The sequence below is a fragment of the Terrapene carolina genome, unplaced genomic scaffold, assembly GCF_002925995.2.
Source record: "Terrapene carolina triunguis isolate 2854851 unplaced genomic scaffold, T_m_triunguis-2.0 Scaffold58, whole genome shotgun sequence".
Taxonomy (NCBI): Eukaryota; Metazoa; Chordata; order Testudines; family Emydidae; genus Terrapene; species Terrapene triunguis.
The window spans coordinates 56,338,076-56,356,328 of NW_020664409.1; the positions used below are offsets into that span (position 1 = coordinate 56,338,076).

Below are 18,253 nucleotides of genomic sequence, written 5' to 3' on the forward strand. Positions count from 1 at the left end.
TCTACTCCTTGGGCATACTTGTTCCCCGTTCACAGTGCCATCCCGTTCTAGCAGAGAGCTCTCCATTCACAGCAAGCTGCAGCATGAGGTTTCAGCTACCATACTCCCTCCCCCTCCCTTTCCTGTTGATAGTGACCAAGGGAATGCTGGGAAATGTAGTTCTTTCCCTGCTTCAGGGCTGGCTCTATAGGCAGGGAGCTAACCAAGGAACTACAGCTCCCAGGGCCCCCTGTTGGTTCTCAGCTCCCATGCTGGCTCCCTGCCGGCTGCCACCCCTGCAAATGGGCTGCCCCAAGCACCTGCTTGCTTTGCTGGTGCCTAGAGCCGTCCCTGGGTATGTGTAGCATCCATTGATCTTGAAAGGTGTGTTGTGGGGTGTGTTGATCATTGTAGCAGTGGAGATATGTCTGCAGGTTTTGCATCTGTTGTTCTGGCAGGGTCTGGTACCTCTTTGAGTTGGTATGCCCTGGTCTATGGGGAGCTTGCTTCTGATGATGATCTTGGAGAGGTTGAGGCATTGTTTGAAGACCAGAAGTGTGGGTTCAGGAAGGATTTCTTTCAGGATGTGGTCCCCATTGAGTATGGGTTATATATCCCGGACTTTCTCCTCAGAAATATGTTTCAGAGCATATTCTGTGGTTTCTGAGTGCCTGGCTGTAGATAACAGATTTCTTGGTGTGTTTGGGGTGGTTACAGGACCGATGAAAGTCAGCGTGGTGATCCAGGGTTTCTTGTCTGTGGATCTCTGTAGGGTTCCATTGTTGAAGCTGATTGTGGTGTCCAGGAAGTTGATGCTAGTGTGGGAGTGTTCCAGAGAAAGTTTAATGGATGGGTGGTGGTTGTTGAAGTTGTGGTGGAAATCTATGAGGGAGTTTAAGCCATCTGTTCAGAGGATGAATATATCATCACTGTATCTCAGGTATAGCATTGGTTTTATGGTGCATTTGTCCAGAAATTCTTCTTAAAGGTGGTCCATGAAGAGGGTGACTATTCCCATGGTTTGGACAAAGTGTTTGTTGTTGAATGTAAAATAGTCATCGGTGAGGATGAAATGGATGAGTTTGGCTATGTGTTTGGAGTGGATATCTGAGGGTTGTCCATTGTCTTTCTATGCCATCATTGTTAGGGATATTGATGTATAAAGGGTAAATCTTTCAGAACAGAAAAACAGCCTGTTTATCTGGGTCTACCTTTCACAAACAGCAGAGAAATTACAGAAATATTAGGTTAGGATAGAGACATTTTTTCCAGGACTAAATATGGACAGGTTTTTTAGAGTTCCAGAAACGAAGTAAAGATAAATCGTTGCACTGGGAAGGAAGAACTAGATTAATGACAATTCTTACCCAAGCAAGTGGTGAGACGTGGGGGCATGTTCTTCCATGAGTGAGAAATAATCCCTTATGTGATGGAGACACAAGTCTAGTGTGTCTGTTAGCATTGGTGAGGGTTGTGTTTATTCAGTCTGTCTCCAGTATCCAATAATATAAAAAAACAGAGAATACCTTGCTTTTGTGCAGATTTGCCCAGCTCTAGGAATCAATCTGATACAGGTGATTGAATAGTTGAAGGAACAGTTGATAATGTTATTTAGCCCTTCTGGTAATCGTGGAAGGCTTCATAAGAACATTGCATCTAGTGGCCTCATCCTGTGGGACAAGTGCATTCAGGCTCAGCAATTTTAGCTGGTTTATAGGCATGATGGTATACAAACTGAAAAAAATCCAAGTTATACAGAACTCAGTAGGCTGACTACAAGTCAGTTTCCCATTTGGAGAAAAAATTGGTAGTGTGGGGTCTGGGTATATTTTAGTGTAATGTGTCTATTTACAAAATGTACAGAGCTCCTGTTTCCTTGAACAGAGGTGTAACAGACTGCTTACAGGCAACTCCCTTTTACACAGATTGTACCTAGAGAGTCCCATGGCCTGTCACCAAAAAGCAGCTCTCTTAGGTGTCTACCTCTCTTGGACTCTCACTCAACTCTAACTGCTAAAACATGTGATTCCTTGTTTCTGCCTCCACCCTAGACCAAGCTGCTTACCCAAAACTGCATGGTCTGGAAAGGTGGCCTGGCCATTAACCCTCATTTTGTGCAGCTGGTCTACAACACATGCTGATATACTCTGTTTCTTAAGGGCAGTTCAGTTAAGAGCAAGTTTGTTGTGTTCTTTTGGGAATTCAGGTTAGCCTTCCCTTTGAATCGCTGCATGAGGCCTCCTTGTTCCATTTGTCTCTCAAGGTTGTTTATCTGACAGTAATCTGTTCAGCGCTCACTCAGCAAGTTACAAATTCTGTCTATTTCTGGACACTTACTGCAGTTCCACTGGGACAAAGTTGGGCTGAGGACTCCACTCTCCTTGATTCCCAGGGTGAACTCTGATTTTTTTCATGTAGTCAGGAAATTATGCTCCCTTCCTTTTGTCCATTCACTAAGATGATAAGGAAAAAAAAGTGGATGTGCTAATTAAAAGGATAGCTGACAAACCCTCTGTTTTGTTGGTTTTTTTGTTTTTTTGGCAAAAAAAAAAACCCCAAAAACCCAAACCAAAAAAACCCCACCATCATTCTGAGGTGTATTAACAGGAATGTTGTAAGCAAGACACAAGACGTAATTGTTCTGTTCTATGCTGTGCTGATTAGGCCTCCACTGGAGTATTGTGTCCAGTTCTTAGTGCCACATTTCAGGAAAGATTTGGACAAACTGGCGAAAGGCCAGAGAAGAGCAACAAAAATTATGAAAGGTCTAGAAAACATGACCTATGAGGGAAGATTGAAAAAATTGGGTTTTTGTTTTGTCTGGAGAAAAAAGACTGAGGGTGGACATGGACTAGAAGATCTCTCAAGGTCCCTCTCAGTCCTACAATTCTATGATTCTACGGATATTGTCCATCCCCTCAGAAAGTCAGATGTGTGTGGTGCTTCCAAAAAGAATTGTCCTCCGCCTACAACGTCACTTCAGCTATCAGGAAGGCATACAAGTAGGCTTGGAAATTTCCCCTCTCTTTTCTGAAGTCTCTGTCTCTGTCTCTCTCTCTCTCTCTCTGTGAAAGCTATGCTAGTCACTATCCAGAACACTAAATGGAGATGTTTCTGTAAAGGAATTTTGCTGCGCTGCAGCTTGAATTTCTCTGCACTCCTCTGTCAAATCTGACCAGTCAATCTGCTGCTCAGGCTTCTCCTGGGAGAAAAGTGTTCAAGCAGTTGTCATGTTGCTGTGCCAGACTGTAATCTTGTCTTTGCTGCTCAGACCTATTTTTCCTGGATTCTAAACTTCTCTGGGCAGAGATGTCACTGTAAAGTTTCAGATGATACAGAGAGTGAAGCAGGAATGGAAATTTTCCTTTGTATAAAACGGTTTGCTGTCAATTCCTCTGTTCCAGTCTATGAATTCTCTTTCTTGTTGTTTAGCTGATTACCTTGTTAGAAGGAAGTTGTAGTTTTCTTCTTATCTTTTAAACTACTGCTATATTTTCAAAGTCAAGTATAATTGCTGTAGAATTCATTGTTCTGAGATGACACCCAATGTCACACATACAGATTTCCATTGTCTCTACTTGTTGGTTGGCAGGGTTAATGCCATTATCCCATATTGGAACAGAAGAATTTGCAAAGAACCTTTTCAAAGGTAGGACAATGTCCATTATTTAGCCAGCAGCACATTATGTTCACATGGATGGGTGAATCACAGATTTGTTCCTTCCTCACTTGGCTTGGAGGAGCTGGGAGGAGCTGAGTATTGTGGAAATAGTCAGGCTGACTGTCTAGTTTAGATTTGTGATTTCCTTGCAGCTGATTTGTTGACATGCTCCTGAGGGAACTATATCAAACTCTGATTCATTTTGGAGAAAGACAGTGTTAATGGAGTAAATAGGGAAATCCTATGAAAATGACATCATTAGAGATATTCAGAGTTCAAAATCATTACTATACATCAGCCAGCTAGAAACCTAAATCAGTACTAAAGGTCTGATTCTGCTTGTAGTGGCCTATTTCTTGGGTCCCAAAGGAATGGAGGAGCACTCTGTGTACCACATTTTGGTTTGGTTAGTGGATGTCTGATAAGTGTAGTATGTTGTCTACATGGGTGCTCCTTTCTTCACTCTCACTTAGGAGCACCTCTAACATTACTTTCTTTTAGCTGATGGATTTGAGGAAGGAAGTGCAAATCTTCTTCCCACACACATACCCCTCTGGTCACCTTTTCTTTTATCTACAAGGGAGGAGTAGTTCTTCAGTTTATAGGCACTGGATGCTTCAGTCCCTGATCTTCCTGGAGCACATAAGCAAAACAGGAAGAGTAGTGTCAGTTTGTGATGGGAGGTACAAACCCTGGTAAAGGAAGGGTTAAGGAGCAGCTCTGGGCCCAGAAAGCCACTCCCAGCCACCCCTGCTGGGCATGCTCACAATGGAGGCTGAGCTCAACAGGGAGCAGCTCAGCTCAGTCTAGTCTGACCAAGCAGGATAATAGTTGTGTGGTGCAGGCTCCTGCCGAGAAGCTGCCAGGGCCCCATGTGGCCAGGCCCAGGCCCCACCCCCACTGCCAAGCTGCCACAGGCCCTTCAACCATGGAGGAGGGCAACAACAAGCCCTGACCAAGAGAGGAAGACCCTCCAGACTGTGACCAGAGAGGATTCCAGGGGGAACTCAGAAGCAAACCAGTGGCCTCAGCAGAGGAACTAAAGCCGGGCTAGGAAGTGGCCCAGGTGTAGGGGCGCCCACTCCCTGGGCTGCATATTTTGAATTATTATCCCATTGGGGCCTGGGTTGGAACCCAGTGGAGTGGGGAGGTCCTGGGTTCCCCTACCCCTGGCCATTGACTCCAGCCTCTGGATGACGTGTCCATTGGCTCCTGCCACTGGGCAATGCAACCCAGAATATCACCACTAGGTGATAGTACTGGGCATGGCCACCAAAACACCCCCTGACACAGTTACATTTGGCAAAGCAGAATTATACCCTTATTTGGCGTTACAATCCCACTCTGTCTCTGCATTTCAAGCAGAGCAGAGAGTGGAATACTGAACATCCATGCAGGACTGTATGTGCCTGCTCATCAATTTGCTACAATAGTGATGAGCTGGTGAATGCATTTCCTGCTTGTTAACAAAAATATGTTTTAAATACAGGTTTTATCGTTATAATGTTAACATTTGCCAGCAGATGCCACAGAGTTACCACTCAGCTAAGGGCTGGCACTTCTCTCCTGACAAACCTGATGCCTCTGAGTGCTTTTTGGAACGTTAAGGCTAGTAAGATTTTGGGCTTATCTTCACTGAAACACTACAGCAGCACAGCTGTAGCACGGCAGCTGCACCATGTAGCACTTCAATGTAGACACTACCTGTGCCAATGGTAGGGCTTCTCCCATAGGTGTAGATAATCCACCTCCCCTTGTGGCAGTAGCTAGGTTGACAGAAGAATTCTTCCATTGACCTGGCACTGTCTGCACTGGAGGTTAGGTCGGCTTAACTAAGTCGCTTAGGGGTATGGCTTTTTCACACTTCTGAGCGATGTAGCTGGGCCAGTCTAACTTTCTGGTGTAGACCAGGCCTTCCTCCAACTGATAGGTGCCTAGCAAATTTCTCAAGCCATGCAGGGATCAGTGCTGCAATTTAATTGTAACTATTTTAAGGATGTGTGCTGTTGGTATTTAAGTGGCCATACCATTTTAGGATGAAAGGGGAAGGTCTAACCTCCTTTAGAACTGATGCCTTAGTTGTCTGTCTGCAGAGATAGTGCTCATTCTATAAACCAGTGCATGGCTTTCTTCATAGCAGGAAGCTCTAGAAAAGTATTTTTAAATGAAAATTAAGATTTCTGAAAAACATTTGTGGAAAGTTCCTAACTCTGAAGAATTTTCAGCCTCACCTCCACACTTATCCCAGCTTCTTTCATGTACAAGGGGAGGGATAGCTCAGTGATTTGGGCATTGGCCTGCTAAACCCAGGGTTGTGAGTTCAATCCTTCAGGGGGCCACTTAGGGATCTGGGGAGGGGAAAAAGAACTGTCAGGGACAGTACTTGGTCCTGCTAGTGAAGGCAGGGGATTGGACTCAATGACCTTTCAAGATCCCTTCTAGTTCTATGAGATAGGTATATCTCCATATATTATTATTATTACAACCAGAAAAGCCAAAATTTAAGAATTTTTTTTCCAGGGTGAGTTTCTAGAGAATAAGATTAAGTCTGAAAGACAAAGTAATCTGGTTTTCTTATTGTTTCTTTCTGACAGGATTTCAGCCTGTATAGCATAGAGCCATCTCTGTGGAGTGCGGGAATGTGTTGATGGTTCCCTGCCTAGAGGCGGATTACTTTTTCTTTGTTAAACCACTCTTTAATTTTAAGCAATGAGATTGCTTATGGCATGTTTACTCTTCACCCACATCTATGGTGCCCAACAAATACAGTGTATTCATTCTTTCTCTGTGTTTGCACTCCCTAGTTTAAAAGAGACCCTGTCTCGCCAAAGTCTGTCTCTCCACCCCCCTGGTGCTCCTCCCCCCAGTTCTGGTGGAACTGTTGATGCTTCATGCCTGGAAGCATGGCAGACAACATCCCCTCCTACTTCCACATGTCCCTATTATAGACTGGTCATGGGGGGAGGAGGAATGTAAAAGATGCTTCTGTTTGAGGAAGATCATTCTGAAGCACTGGGTCCTGCATGTAGATCTGAACATAGTTAGGCTTGAGCTGAGTCTGACCTCCTCTGCTCCCCCTGGCTGGGGTTCTACTATTGAGGTTGCTCTGTCCCCAAGAGTCTACATCTGAGTCTGTTTCCTGGGTAGCATAGTTGTTTTTGTGTGACATGCATGAACAGGCAGTCTCTGAGACAGCCTGATATTGGTGCTTAAAGGGTAAGGATGAGGCTTGGTAGATTACGACTAGGACTTTGAATTCAGTCTAGAAATGAATACGTACACAATGGCATTCACAGAGCACTGATATGTTCATGCCAGCTGTTATTGCTCCATAGGTAGGTAGCTGCATGCTATACTAGTTGTAATTTTTGCAATGTATTTATCTTCAGTTCCAGATGGAATAAACTACAGTAGTTTAGCAAAGACATGATGAAAGCATGGATTGGCTCTCATCCAAGAGGAAGGAGTGCAGCCTCCCAACAACTGAAGATACTAGAAAGCATTCCTCACCACTTTGTTACTTACTTGCTTTTTGTCTCAACTACTCTTGTCTCCTCCATGTTCATCCTAAATCTCTAGTCTCTAAATGTCAGGGGGTTTGGAATGCCTATACCAGATTATTTACTTGCTTCAGGAAGTATACATGTGTTACCTTCTTCCACGCAAGTCACTGTCTTCCCAACCGTTTAACAATCAGATAAAAAAAATTAGTGTCCACCAACTATCCACCAACCTTAACTCAACTTCTTTGATCGGCTATGAAGAGGTTCTTGGATACCGTGGTGATGAGGCCATATGAGTAGATATTGTGGTAGACAGATGTCTGCCTGCTGTTTTATTCTACATAGAATTCTTCTAGGTTTTCTTTATGTGGACTCTCCACAGATAGGAGTTGTTCTTTCACATGTACTTGGGCCCTATCCCCTCTTTAAATCATACGTATAAGCATCCTTTCCTGTTTAAGGTGAACAGTAATCTGTATAGCATTTTATTATATCCTGTAAGAAGGATAAGAAAAGGTAATAATGAGTTTTGCACACTTAGAATGTTTCAACAATTGATAGAAAACTTGCAACAAGAACTAAAACAGGTTACAGAAACGTAGGATTCTGAAAAAGGGTAATCAGGTACTCTTCCTGATGATGATAATGCCAACAAAGAAATAAAAACTGGATATTTTGTGTATTTTCACAATGGAAAGTACCTTTTGAATAAAATATAAGCCATACAAAATTATTAATGAGGTAATTTCCATGGAAATTGGCTCATGACCATATATGCAGCAGCAAATTCACAGGGCAAACTTCATGACAGGCCACAGGGTCATGTGGTGTCCATTTTATGCTTGCACGTAACAATGTATTGTATAAAGATAACAAACTTTTTATTGCTTTATCTTTCTTGGGCTGTGATGAAGATAGCTCTGGTTGGTATTCAAAGTTCAGTTGCCAGGTAACTGTACTTTCTTATTTGTGTATTTTTGTGTACAAAAATGAACTCTGGTAAAATGTATAAATTCTGTTATTTTAAAAACACCAATTTTGAGTCTGTGATTACCACAGCTAATCAAGTCTAGTTCTATAGAAATAAGAAACTAAACCACTTTTGAAATATAAAAAAGTCTACTTTGGAATTTCAGACATTTACAAATTAAAAAAATTAAAATATTAGCATATAAACAAACCATCAATCACGACCCTAATGTGATTTTTTTTTGTAAGTGGGGATTCACTAAATTCACCCCATTGTTACCAAAAAGCATTTTAAAAAACCACACATTTTAAATTGAAATTCAATGAATTATTTTAGATAATACATTTTTAGCATAGACTGCTGTTTTGGGTGCAGAACTCTGATTTACTTCAATGTGAATATTTTAAATAAAGAGGTTGTGGAATCAGATTGTTTAAATTTAAGGCCTCAGTACTGCAATTGCATCCACATGAGTAGTCTCTTGGGCTTGTGCCAAACCTCATTGATTTCAACGGGGCTGGTTGCGTGCTCTGGGGTCTACCCATGTGGATCTGAGTGAAGGATCTGGGCCTAAGTTGGCAATCCAAAGATCAATTCGTCAGCAGAACCATTTACATTTTTGAGGTTGGTTCAATAGTTTAATTTTGAATTAGTTCAGAGTGGACAGTCTTGATCATTTGTCTAAGGAAAACAGGCAACATTTGGGTGAAACATTCCAAAAAGATAGGCCAAGGAACCAGGTTTTTACTAAAACAAGGAGCAGCTCAGATCTGACACCCATTTTGTCCAAACCACTAGGGGGCAGGAGTATTACCATTAAAAAGTATTAGTAATGGCCCATCTCTAATTCCAAGATGTGCAGGATTCAACTATGTGTGAACTACATGCTATTTTGGGAAGAGTTAAACTGCCAGCCAACAATAGGTGTCAATGATTTTACTGAGAAATTCCCCACAATCTCAGTTCCTCCATCTGACACAAATGATACTGGATTTAAGTACTATCAGATGCTATTGCTTACACTTAATGCAATGGGGTTTGAGAAGAAACTTAATTTGTTTCCTGAAGATAAGGGAAAAGTACTTTCATATTTGACAATTTGTTTATAACATTCAAATGTGTTTGTTTGGCCTCCGATCACAAGATTATACTCTATTTCAAGTTCCAAGGGTTAAAACTCAGGCATTCTTAAAGAATGCTGTTAAGTTTTAACACATTTTATGTAATTTTTAAAAAGGCTTGTTTAATTGTTTATAGGTTTACACTAACACTGTACTTATATGTTCCCAGACCTGAAGAATAGCTTTGTGAAAACTAGAAAGCTCGTCTCTCTCACCAACAGAAGTTGGTCCAATAAAAGATACCTCACCCACCTTGTCTGTCTAATATTTTATTCTGTAATTGTAGTGCAAAAGTCAGTACAATGGCTCTGAAAATGATTCTTTTTTAAAATAGTTAGGTTGTGTTACTCTTTCTGATTTTTTCTGTTATAAGGGCATTCTTCAAATGTAGCATCTTAATGAATTTGTAGCTGGTTAAAGAAATAAAATTATAGTTGAAACCACTTTAAAGCTGTGTACCTATTTACAGAGAGATCCAATTGACATATTTGACTTGCCTTGTGAAAAAGAGCTAGTTGTCCACTGAGGTCCTTCTTAAACACTTCAAACTCTTACAAAAATATGGATTCAAAGGCTTATTCTGGGGAGGAGGGATAGCTCAGTGGTTTGAGCATTGGCCTGCTAAACCCAGGGTTGTGAGTTTAATCCTTTTAGGGAACTGGGGTAAAAATCTGTCTGGGGATTGGTCCTGCTTTGAGCAGGGGGTTGGACTAGATGACCTCCTGAGGTCCCTTCCAACCCTGATATTCTATGATTCTATGATCAGGGCAGACATACAGAGGATGTGCTGAACTTGCTTTCTCTACCTGCCTGTGCCTTGAGGTGCCTTTATGAATGGATGCACTGAAAATGTAAACTCTATGCAATATTGGGGGAGGGATAGCTCAGTGGTTTGAGCATTGGCCTGCTAAACCCAGCATTGTGAGTTCAATCCTTGAAGGGCCACTTAGGGGGACCTGGGGCAAAATCAGTACTTGGTCCTGCTAGTGAAGGCAGGGGGCTGGACTTGATCTTTCGAGGTCCCTTCCAGCTCTATGAGATAGGTATAGGTAAAGTTTTTAACAAAAAGAAAATTACCCTTAAGAAAACAATTATCAGAATATTCAGTGGTATTATGCATAGAGTAAAAGAATTAAAGATACTAGAGGCAAAACAATGAAGTTTTATAGTTAACAAGTAAGGACACAGATGTAACTACTGAAAAATTCAGAACCAGCTTTCAACCTTCTTGCTCCCAAATGTGTGGGGTGTTTAATCTGGGGGGTTTGATTTAAGCTGTTCTACAAGTAGTTGGGTAGAATAGTGATGATAGCACTGGTGGATTACAAAGTTAGGGAGACAGGTGGTGATAATTATTCAGACCGTGATCCATCGGGGAGGTGCTTTTGTTCATAGACTAGCTTGTGTTAGAGAGGGCTTTTGGCAACAATGGTTGAGGAAGGGTAAGCAGTGAGGGGGCTTTGAATTTCAGGTGGAGAATGAGGCATATGAGGTTGAGACAGCCATGTAGTCATATCCTACATGAAAATTTTGGTCAGATATTGGAAAGTGCCTTTATAAAATATTCTTTGTGATTTATAGAGATTTGAGTGAATATAAGATTATAGGTTGAATTTTATGGAATGAGTAGTATTGTGCAATTTTAATGTTAAGATTGAGTTCCATTTTGCATTTATAGCTGAGAATCAGCCTTTTGGACATGTATAAAAAATACAAACTTCTCACCACTTTCCACTCTCTTCAGACTTATACCACCTAGTTTTTGATCACAGAATTAATTTTCTCTGTATTTATAAGTAAATCAGTAATTAGTTAAAATTAGTTTATTTCTTATTAATGGCTCCAAATTGTGGAAACATTAATGCTTCATGCAAAAATATCATTATTTTGTGCTTATATATTGACCAAATCTGTAAATGTGTTTGACCCGCAAGTGCTCTATACAGTGATTGGTAGAACAGAGGAAGTATGACCTCAAATGGGCTAACAATGTCACTGCCCCTAGACTCAGGAATTCCCCTTTGCAAATCCTATCAAATGTCCTACAGAACAGGTTTCCTGGAGGTTTTATGGGGTAGAAAACTTTTGTCCCATGCTCCCCTCTGCCTGCCTTTTATTCTGGCATATGCATACATACAAATGACACCCAGAATTTGGCCCTGAATATTGTGTGAATAATATACAGTTTTTACAAAACTTTTGTAATTTTTTTTTTAAATCCAACACACTTGAGTTCCTAATTTACATCTAACCACATTAAACATGAAGTAAGCCCATATTCACAGCTAAGCTTGCGTAATGAGAAGAGAGTTTAGTGTACATATGTGTACACTAAAGCAGGATTTGGTCAGTTGTGTGTGTGAAGGAAGTTAGCACTGAAATGAAACGTATTGCAGATGTGCTAATTAAGTGCAGTTAGACTCTGAAAGGTGAACCTATAAAAATGGCAACTTGGGATTCCATTTTATTTGTCTGGCAGTGATTTCCATATCAAGTTTGCTCAGTTTAGAAGAAACAGTTGTTTTAGTTTGCTAGCTGCCAGCCCTACAAACTACGGAGTTGATTCTGCACCTTTAACTCTAATGGGATCAAGCCCTAAGCCCTGTTTCTGAAAGTAGAGCAGTGTTTCTTTTGGTACATATGTCATCACCAGTAATAAAGATTCTACTATTGGATCTCTGTTAAAAATTCTGTGATATGGGAGCCAGAAAAGAATCAAGCTCACTTTCGCATATCTGTGTAAACTATGCAGTGCTAAACAGGAGCAAAAGGTAGTAAAAAGTAATATTGGTCACTAACATAAGCAGATATGACTTTGAATACACATGGGGAACAGATCTATCAAATTCGAAGGTTCCATGTTTATGGTCACTTTTCTTTCTCTAATTGCACTTCAACATGAATGTATTGTTACTTTGAGACCTACTATTTATCTTTGGGTTTTTCCAGTTTTTCCAGCTTGATTTGCCAGTAATGTGAATAAATGAACTGACTAAGTTAGATTTGTCAGTAATAATGTAGCATATTATAAATCCAGGAAACTGCTGGTTTCCTGTGATGGATACAGCAAACCATTGTTTTGAGACTTTTAATTGTTTATTTGAATTCTGAATGATTCACTGTCAGTGTTATGAGCAATGTAATTGCTGTTCTCAGTGTAAAAATTTCTTAGCAGAAGCAGGTGATATCTGATCAGAGGCAATGTTATATATGTGTGAACAAATTTGTTGGTCCAAAATAACTCTTCTTTCACTGGAAAATCCCCACAAAATAAATACAACCAAATTTTGTCAATAATTTCCATATAATGACACATTTTTTGTAACTATTTTTCTCCTTGTATTATAGTCTTTGTTATGCTGATCAACTTCTTGATCAGCTACCATTTTGAAAGGAGAAGACCAAATCCTGATGTCTTTACTAAGATAGAACCCATGTTGTTGTTTATTTTATATTTAAGTGCTGACAGTGTGCCCAGAGCTTTACAAGACATTGGTAGGTCCCTGCCCTCATGAAGTTTTCATTTTAGAGAGATGGGGGGGAAAATCAAAATTCAGTGGCAGACTCAGAGACAAACTGAGAGCTTTTTCCTTTGTTTATTTCTTTAATAAGGTTAAAATGTGTTAGTATGAATCTCAACACATTTTGTATAAAACACAGAAAATAACTCTGCCTTCTGATCAATGGATGAAGTTCATCCCTGTGCACTGGGTCAGCACAAGGCCTATACCTTACTTAAATTCCACTTAAGCCCTCACTTGATTAAGTAGGGCTTAAGTGATATGTACACCTTCTGGTAGCCCTCTGCACATGGGTAAATTTCACCCTAAAAATCTGTTTCAATGTATCGCTGCATCTGTGAGCCAGCCTGACGTCCAGTCCCTGATTCAGCAACTCACATAAGCATGTACTTAATGTTAAGTATGTGAATTATACCATCCTTCTTCAGCAAAGCACTTAAACACATTTAACTTCAAGAATGTGAATGCTCCTATTGAAGCGAGATTTGATGAAGGTTACAGAAATCAAGACAAGACATAAGGACACAGACAAGCGTTTTTGCCATCTGGACAGAAGAGGTTGGAATAGATGCTTTACGATTTGGCCCGGAGGAGGTAATTCTATCTCAACCAAGCTTAGAATGGTTTCAGTGTACTAGAGGGATGAAAGTCACACTGAAGGGATCCAAGATGAAGTGGAATTTAATGCAATGGTAGTAAACTTTGTATTCAGTTAGTTTGGAGGTAGAAGGAAGAAGGGGGAGGAGATGGTAATTGAAGAAAGAGGTAAATTTTAGAGGATGTGGGAGACAAGAACATGCTTGAATTTTAGAGGGGAAGAACTGACAGAGGGTGAGGGCCAAGGAAGTCAGTGGGTATGACAGAAGGGATGAAATGGAGTGTGCAGGTGGAGGGGTTAGAATTTGAGAGCAGGTCAGAAGCTTCACAGTCAGTGACAGGAGGAAAGTGATAAAATGGCTGCTGGACAAAGGAGGGATAGAGAAAATCAGGGAGGGAGAGTTATGACAGATCTTGTTGATCTTTACTTTGAAAAAGCCACTGTGCAGAGAAGGAGGGCAAGGATTGAAAGAGAAGTTGCCACAGGTTTCAAATAAATGATTAAGGGGCATGGTGTTTGGCAATGAATATGGTAGTATTTAAGCAGGATAGATGGGAATGAAGGACTTTTAGGGAAGTAAGAGCCATTTGGATGACAGAAGAAATGGACAAGAGCAGGATTTGGTCAGTTGTGTGTATGAAGGGTTAGCACTGGAATGAAAAGTATTGCAGATGTGCTAAATGACATCTATTCCTTTGGTCTTATAGGCCAGCTGGGTCTTGGGACAATTTAGTATCTGTGAAGGTGACGCTAGGTATTGTAGAAAGAAGTTAAGAATATCACTGACCTTGGTTGATGAATTGTGTACTGCTTACAATGCATCCAGTATGGCAGACCAGTTTGGAGAAACAGGTGGTGACTCAGCTGGTGAATTACTAGAAGAAGAGTCTTTTTGTTTAGTATCAGAAGCCAGCATGATTAGCTGCTGCCTCTGCTGCTGGAACAGGTTAATGGGAGGAGGAAGTGAAATATGTGCAGTGATTACCACAGCTGCCAGTGCCGTCTGAGCCCTTTCTGTCAACATTGTTTTTTGTGGCAAAATCAAGGCAACATGCTCCAAAAGCTATATGTAAGGCTAAGATTTTGTCATGGATAATTTTAGTAAAAGTCAGGGAGAGGTCACGGGCAATAAAGAAAAATGAATGGAAGCCCGTGACCTCTCCCTGACTTTTACTAAAAATATGCATGACAAAATGGGGAGCTGCTGGGGGGGGGAGAAGTGGGGGGCTGGGAGCTTGGACCTCCAGGGTCCCCCACCCCCCATGGCTCAGCGCTGCGGAGGCTGGTCAGGAGCTGCAGAGTCCCCCCCGCCATGGCTCCCGGCACCCCCGATGGTGAGGAACTGGGTACCACTACTCCCCTGTGGCGGGCGGGGAGCTGCGGGGGGCCATCATGGCTGGGGGCAGCGGGGTCCCCCTGCCACTCGCGGTGGCGGGGAGCTGCAGAGTACCCCCACTGCTGACAGTGGCTCAGAGTTCAGGGGGCCCCACCACCTCAGGAGGTGGAGGTACCCCGCTGCTCCCGGCCGCCTGCTGGCTGAAATCATGGAGGTCTTTGGAAGTCATGGATTCCATGACTTCCACGACCTCTGTGAGAAAATCTTAGCCTTAGCTAGATGGTGTGTGTGTGGGGGGGGTGGGGGGTGGGAGGTGGGGAGCTTAGCATCTGACATGCATTAATTACACTGTGCAAAAATTCACATTATTATGCAAATGTTGCCTTAATGTCTGTAAGCTGAATTAGGTATGGCAAGTAGGATTCAAGAAACACCTCCAGACCTTTTATGAGTTTAAAGTTATCTAGATCAATCTTCCCCAGGCTTGATTCTTCGTGTTCTCTATGGATGTGGTGAAAATGCATTTTGAAATAAAACAATGTTCTGTACCACTCAGCATGTCTACAGAACTGTTAGGAATGTTAAGAGAAAATGCAAAAGAAAATATTTCTACTTTGATGTGTTTTGAACTTGAGGAATCTACTATGAAACATGTTAGCTTAGCTATACTTATAGCAACCTACAATATGCATTTAATTCTCTCTTTTCTGGTTGTGTTCTTACAGTTTTTAGTACTTTGTGTTAGATCATTAATGTAAAAAAATTAGATTTTGTTCAATTTCAACATAAAAAAAGTCTTTCTAGCTTTATTCAACAAGTTTATGTACTGTAGATTTAGGACTTCAGATGTAATACAATGTACATACACAGGAAATTTCCTTAGCAGAAAATATATTTAGTTTTGCAAGTTTGCCTTGGCTATTACTATATCATAAGTGATAGGGTCACAACAATGTTACAGCAGTGTTGAGTAAAAGTTAAAGTGATCTTTTTCCTTCACTTTTTTCCCTTCTTCTGAAGATAAAATTAATATGTGTATGCAGGTTTATAAGTGAAATAAGATTGCTCTTTTCTGTATTAATAAAATGGCCATGTATTTTATTTGTGATCCAGCTGCTACAGTACAATTGAAGCATTTGGTCCTCATATGCTTTATTAACTCTGCCTTGCAAGATGGCAGCTCCCCAATAGACAGGCAGTTTCCTAAGAAATGAAAAGATGCTGTAAAGAGAAAACTGTTGTAACAGCAGTTATGATCAAATATCTCATTTGATATCCCAATGATAAAAAATCATGACTAAGCCCCCTGAGTCATGAAATTGGCTTAAAAATCATGAGATTTAAGAAAAAAATTGATTTGATTCTTTTAATTTGCCCTCCAGGTTTTCAGCTGCTAAGGGCACATTCTTGAGTTTTTCTCTTCAGTCAAACTTACTTAAAATAACCCCCGTAACTGAAACGCTGAGATTCTCACATGATCATACCTAGATAATTATACCATGACCTGGAATAAAACATCGAATATTGCAATAATCATGATACATTTATGAGAGTTGGCAACACTGTAACAGTAACAAAGTTGTATACACCACTGTGTGCAGCAGCAGTTAAAGCTTTCATAGTATGGTTCATCAAAACAAAGACTTAAAAAATATATATTGCAAAGTATTTTCAGTAAATAAATTGATAATCATGAATACTCTAACTTAGGTACTTATATGGCCCCATTCTCATAGCACCTCTTAGTCTTTAACATCTCTATTTTCCCAACACCTCTGTAAGGTAGGCAGGTACTATTTCCCTGCTGCTACTGAGAGAGAACCAAAGCATGGAGAGGCAAAGTGATTTGCCCAAGGTCTACAGGAAGTCTGTGGTGGAGTAGGGATTGAATTCAGGTCTCCTGAGTCACAAGCTAGTGCCCAAAACCACTGGACGATCCTTCATCTACATCACAGCCTTTATTTAAAGAAATGTGTCTGAAATCAGGGAGACTAAACATGTCTTGAATTTCAAATATGAAATAGTTGCAACAAACTGCTTGCACACAAGATCTCAAGATCAAGAATCATTCATAGAAATTATTCCAGAAATAATTTTTAATAACAAGTGTATTTGAAAAAAACTGTAGGCTGCAAGTGGACACTTTACAAACAGGAAGGAAAAAGTGTTGAGTAAACTATTCATTCTGAATTATTCGCCTAGCTCCACTATATATTTTGATCGAAGGAAATATTTATTGAGGAATAAGGATCCCAGGATACTTCAAAGATGTGAAAAAACTCTTCTGGTATTAGCTGATGCCTTTTTGACAGAGATGAGTGCCAACCTTCAAATCTTCACTGTTTGGGTCAAATCACAGAAAGCAACTGATAGCTAAGAATTTTATTCCTATATAGTATCTATCCATCACTGGTGTTTTAGGCATCTCACATAAAACACAGCATGACCTCTTTTATTTCTTTTGCATCTGTCTTTTGTGTTGCAGTTGTCTTTTCTAACCTGCTCTCTGATTTATTATATGCTACATTTCTTAGTTGCTTTGTGGCTAATGATCTGACATGTATAGATTATTTACTCTGAAGTCTGCATATATTTTAATGTGTTTAATGCACATGCAAGTCACTCATGTATTGTAGTAAGAAAGGGATTAAAGTCAGTGGGCCAAATTCTGTGCTCAGTTACAAATCTAATTAATAGAGTTAACACTGATAAAGAGGTAGAAAGAAATCACAAATGGGTAGGGAAGGTGCTTGCTTGTTTTTTAATAGTAATATGAAAATCGGCATTAAGCATTTAAATGGACCTGCAATATTCCAACTTAAGTGTTCTCTATATCTTGGAAATCTAGGGGTGTCTATTTCTTCATTCAATAATAAAAAATATTCCTAGTTGCATAGCTCTTTTCAGTGGAGAGAGAAAAACCACTTAGGAATTAAAATGTGTAAGGCATAGCAGAGTAAAAAGGGATACTGTGAATGCTATCCTTCTCCCCTACCAGGGTTATTTATTGCATCCTCTATGGAATTTGCACCACACTAGAATTTAGATGAGTTCATATACAGTATACAATGCACAGTGACTTGGAGCTAAGCGGATATGAAGGACATGACATTTTGAACACTTGTGGTGCCAATTTTTTAATAACTAAAGGAGATGCATGTCCATGTGAACACCCAGTGCTTTAAGACTTTAAACTTTCAGTTTGTAAATATCTTCAAAATGTACCTTTTGATAATGAAGTTAATCTGTAGAAATTTAATTACAAACACTTGCTACTTTAAACATGATTAAATAAATTGTGGAATGAGCCTCATTGCAGGTGTTTTTTGTTGTTGTTTCCAGTTTTTTGTCCAGACCAAATATAAGAAGTCTAAACCACAGTGCACAAGCTTGTGCACTGAGCATCTTGTTTAAATCAATTTTCCTTCCAGCTGGTTCAGCTATTAATACATCAGAGGTTTGTGCATAATTTAGTGGCTTCTTGTGGTATATTTTATGCTTGTTTATAGTAGCTTAAAACCAGCTTTGATTTAGAAATTAGGGGCTCAATTCAACTCATCTTGT

At 40.3% G+C, this 18,253-nt stretch overlaps 1 protein-coding gene across 1 annotated transcript in view; it reads left to right on the forward strand.

The window, feature by feature from the left end:
- PREX2 (phosphatidylinositol-3,4,5-trisphosphate dependent Rac exchange factor 2) overlaps positions 1-18,253 on the forward strand; it is a 288,646-nt gene that overhangs the window by 57,627 nt on the left and 212,766 nt on the right. The gene's annotated exons all lie outside the window — the stretch shown is intronic.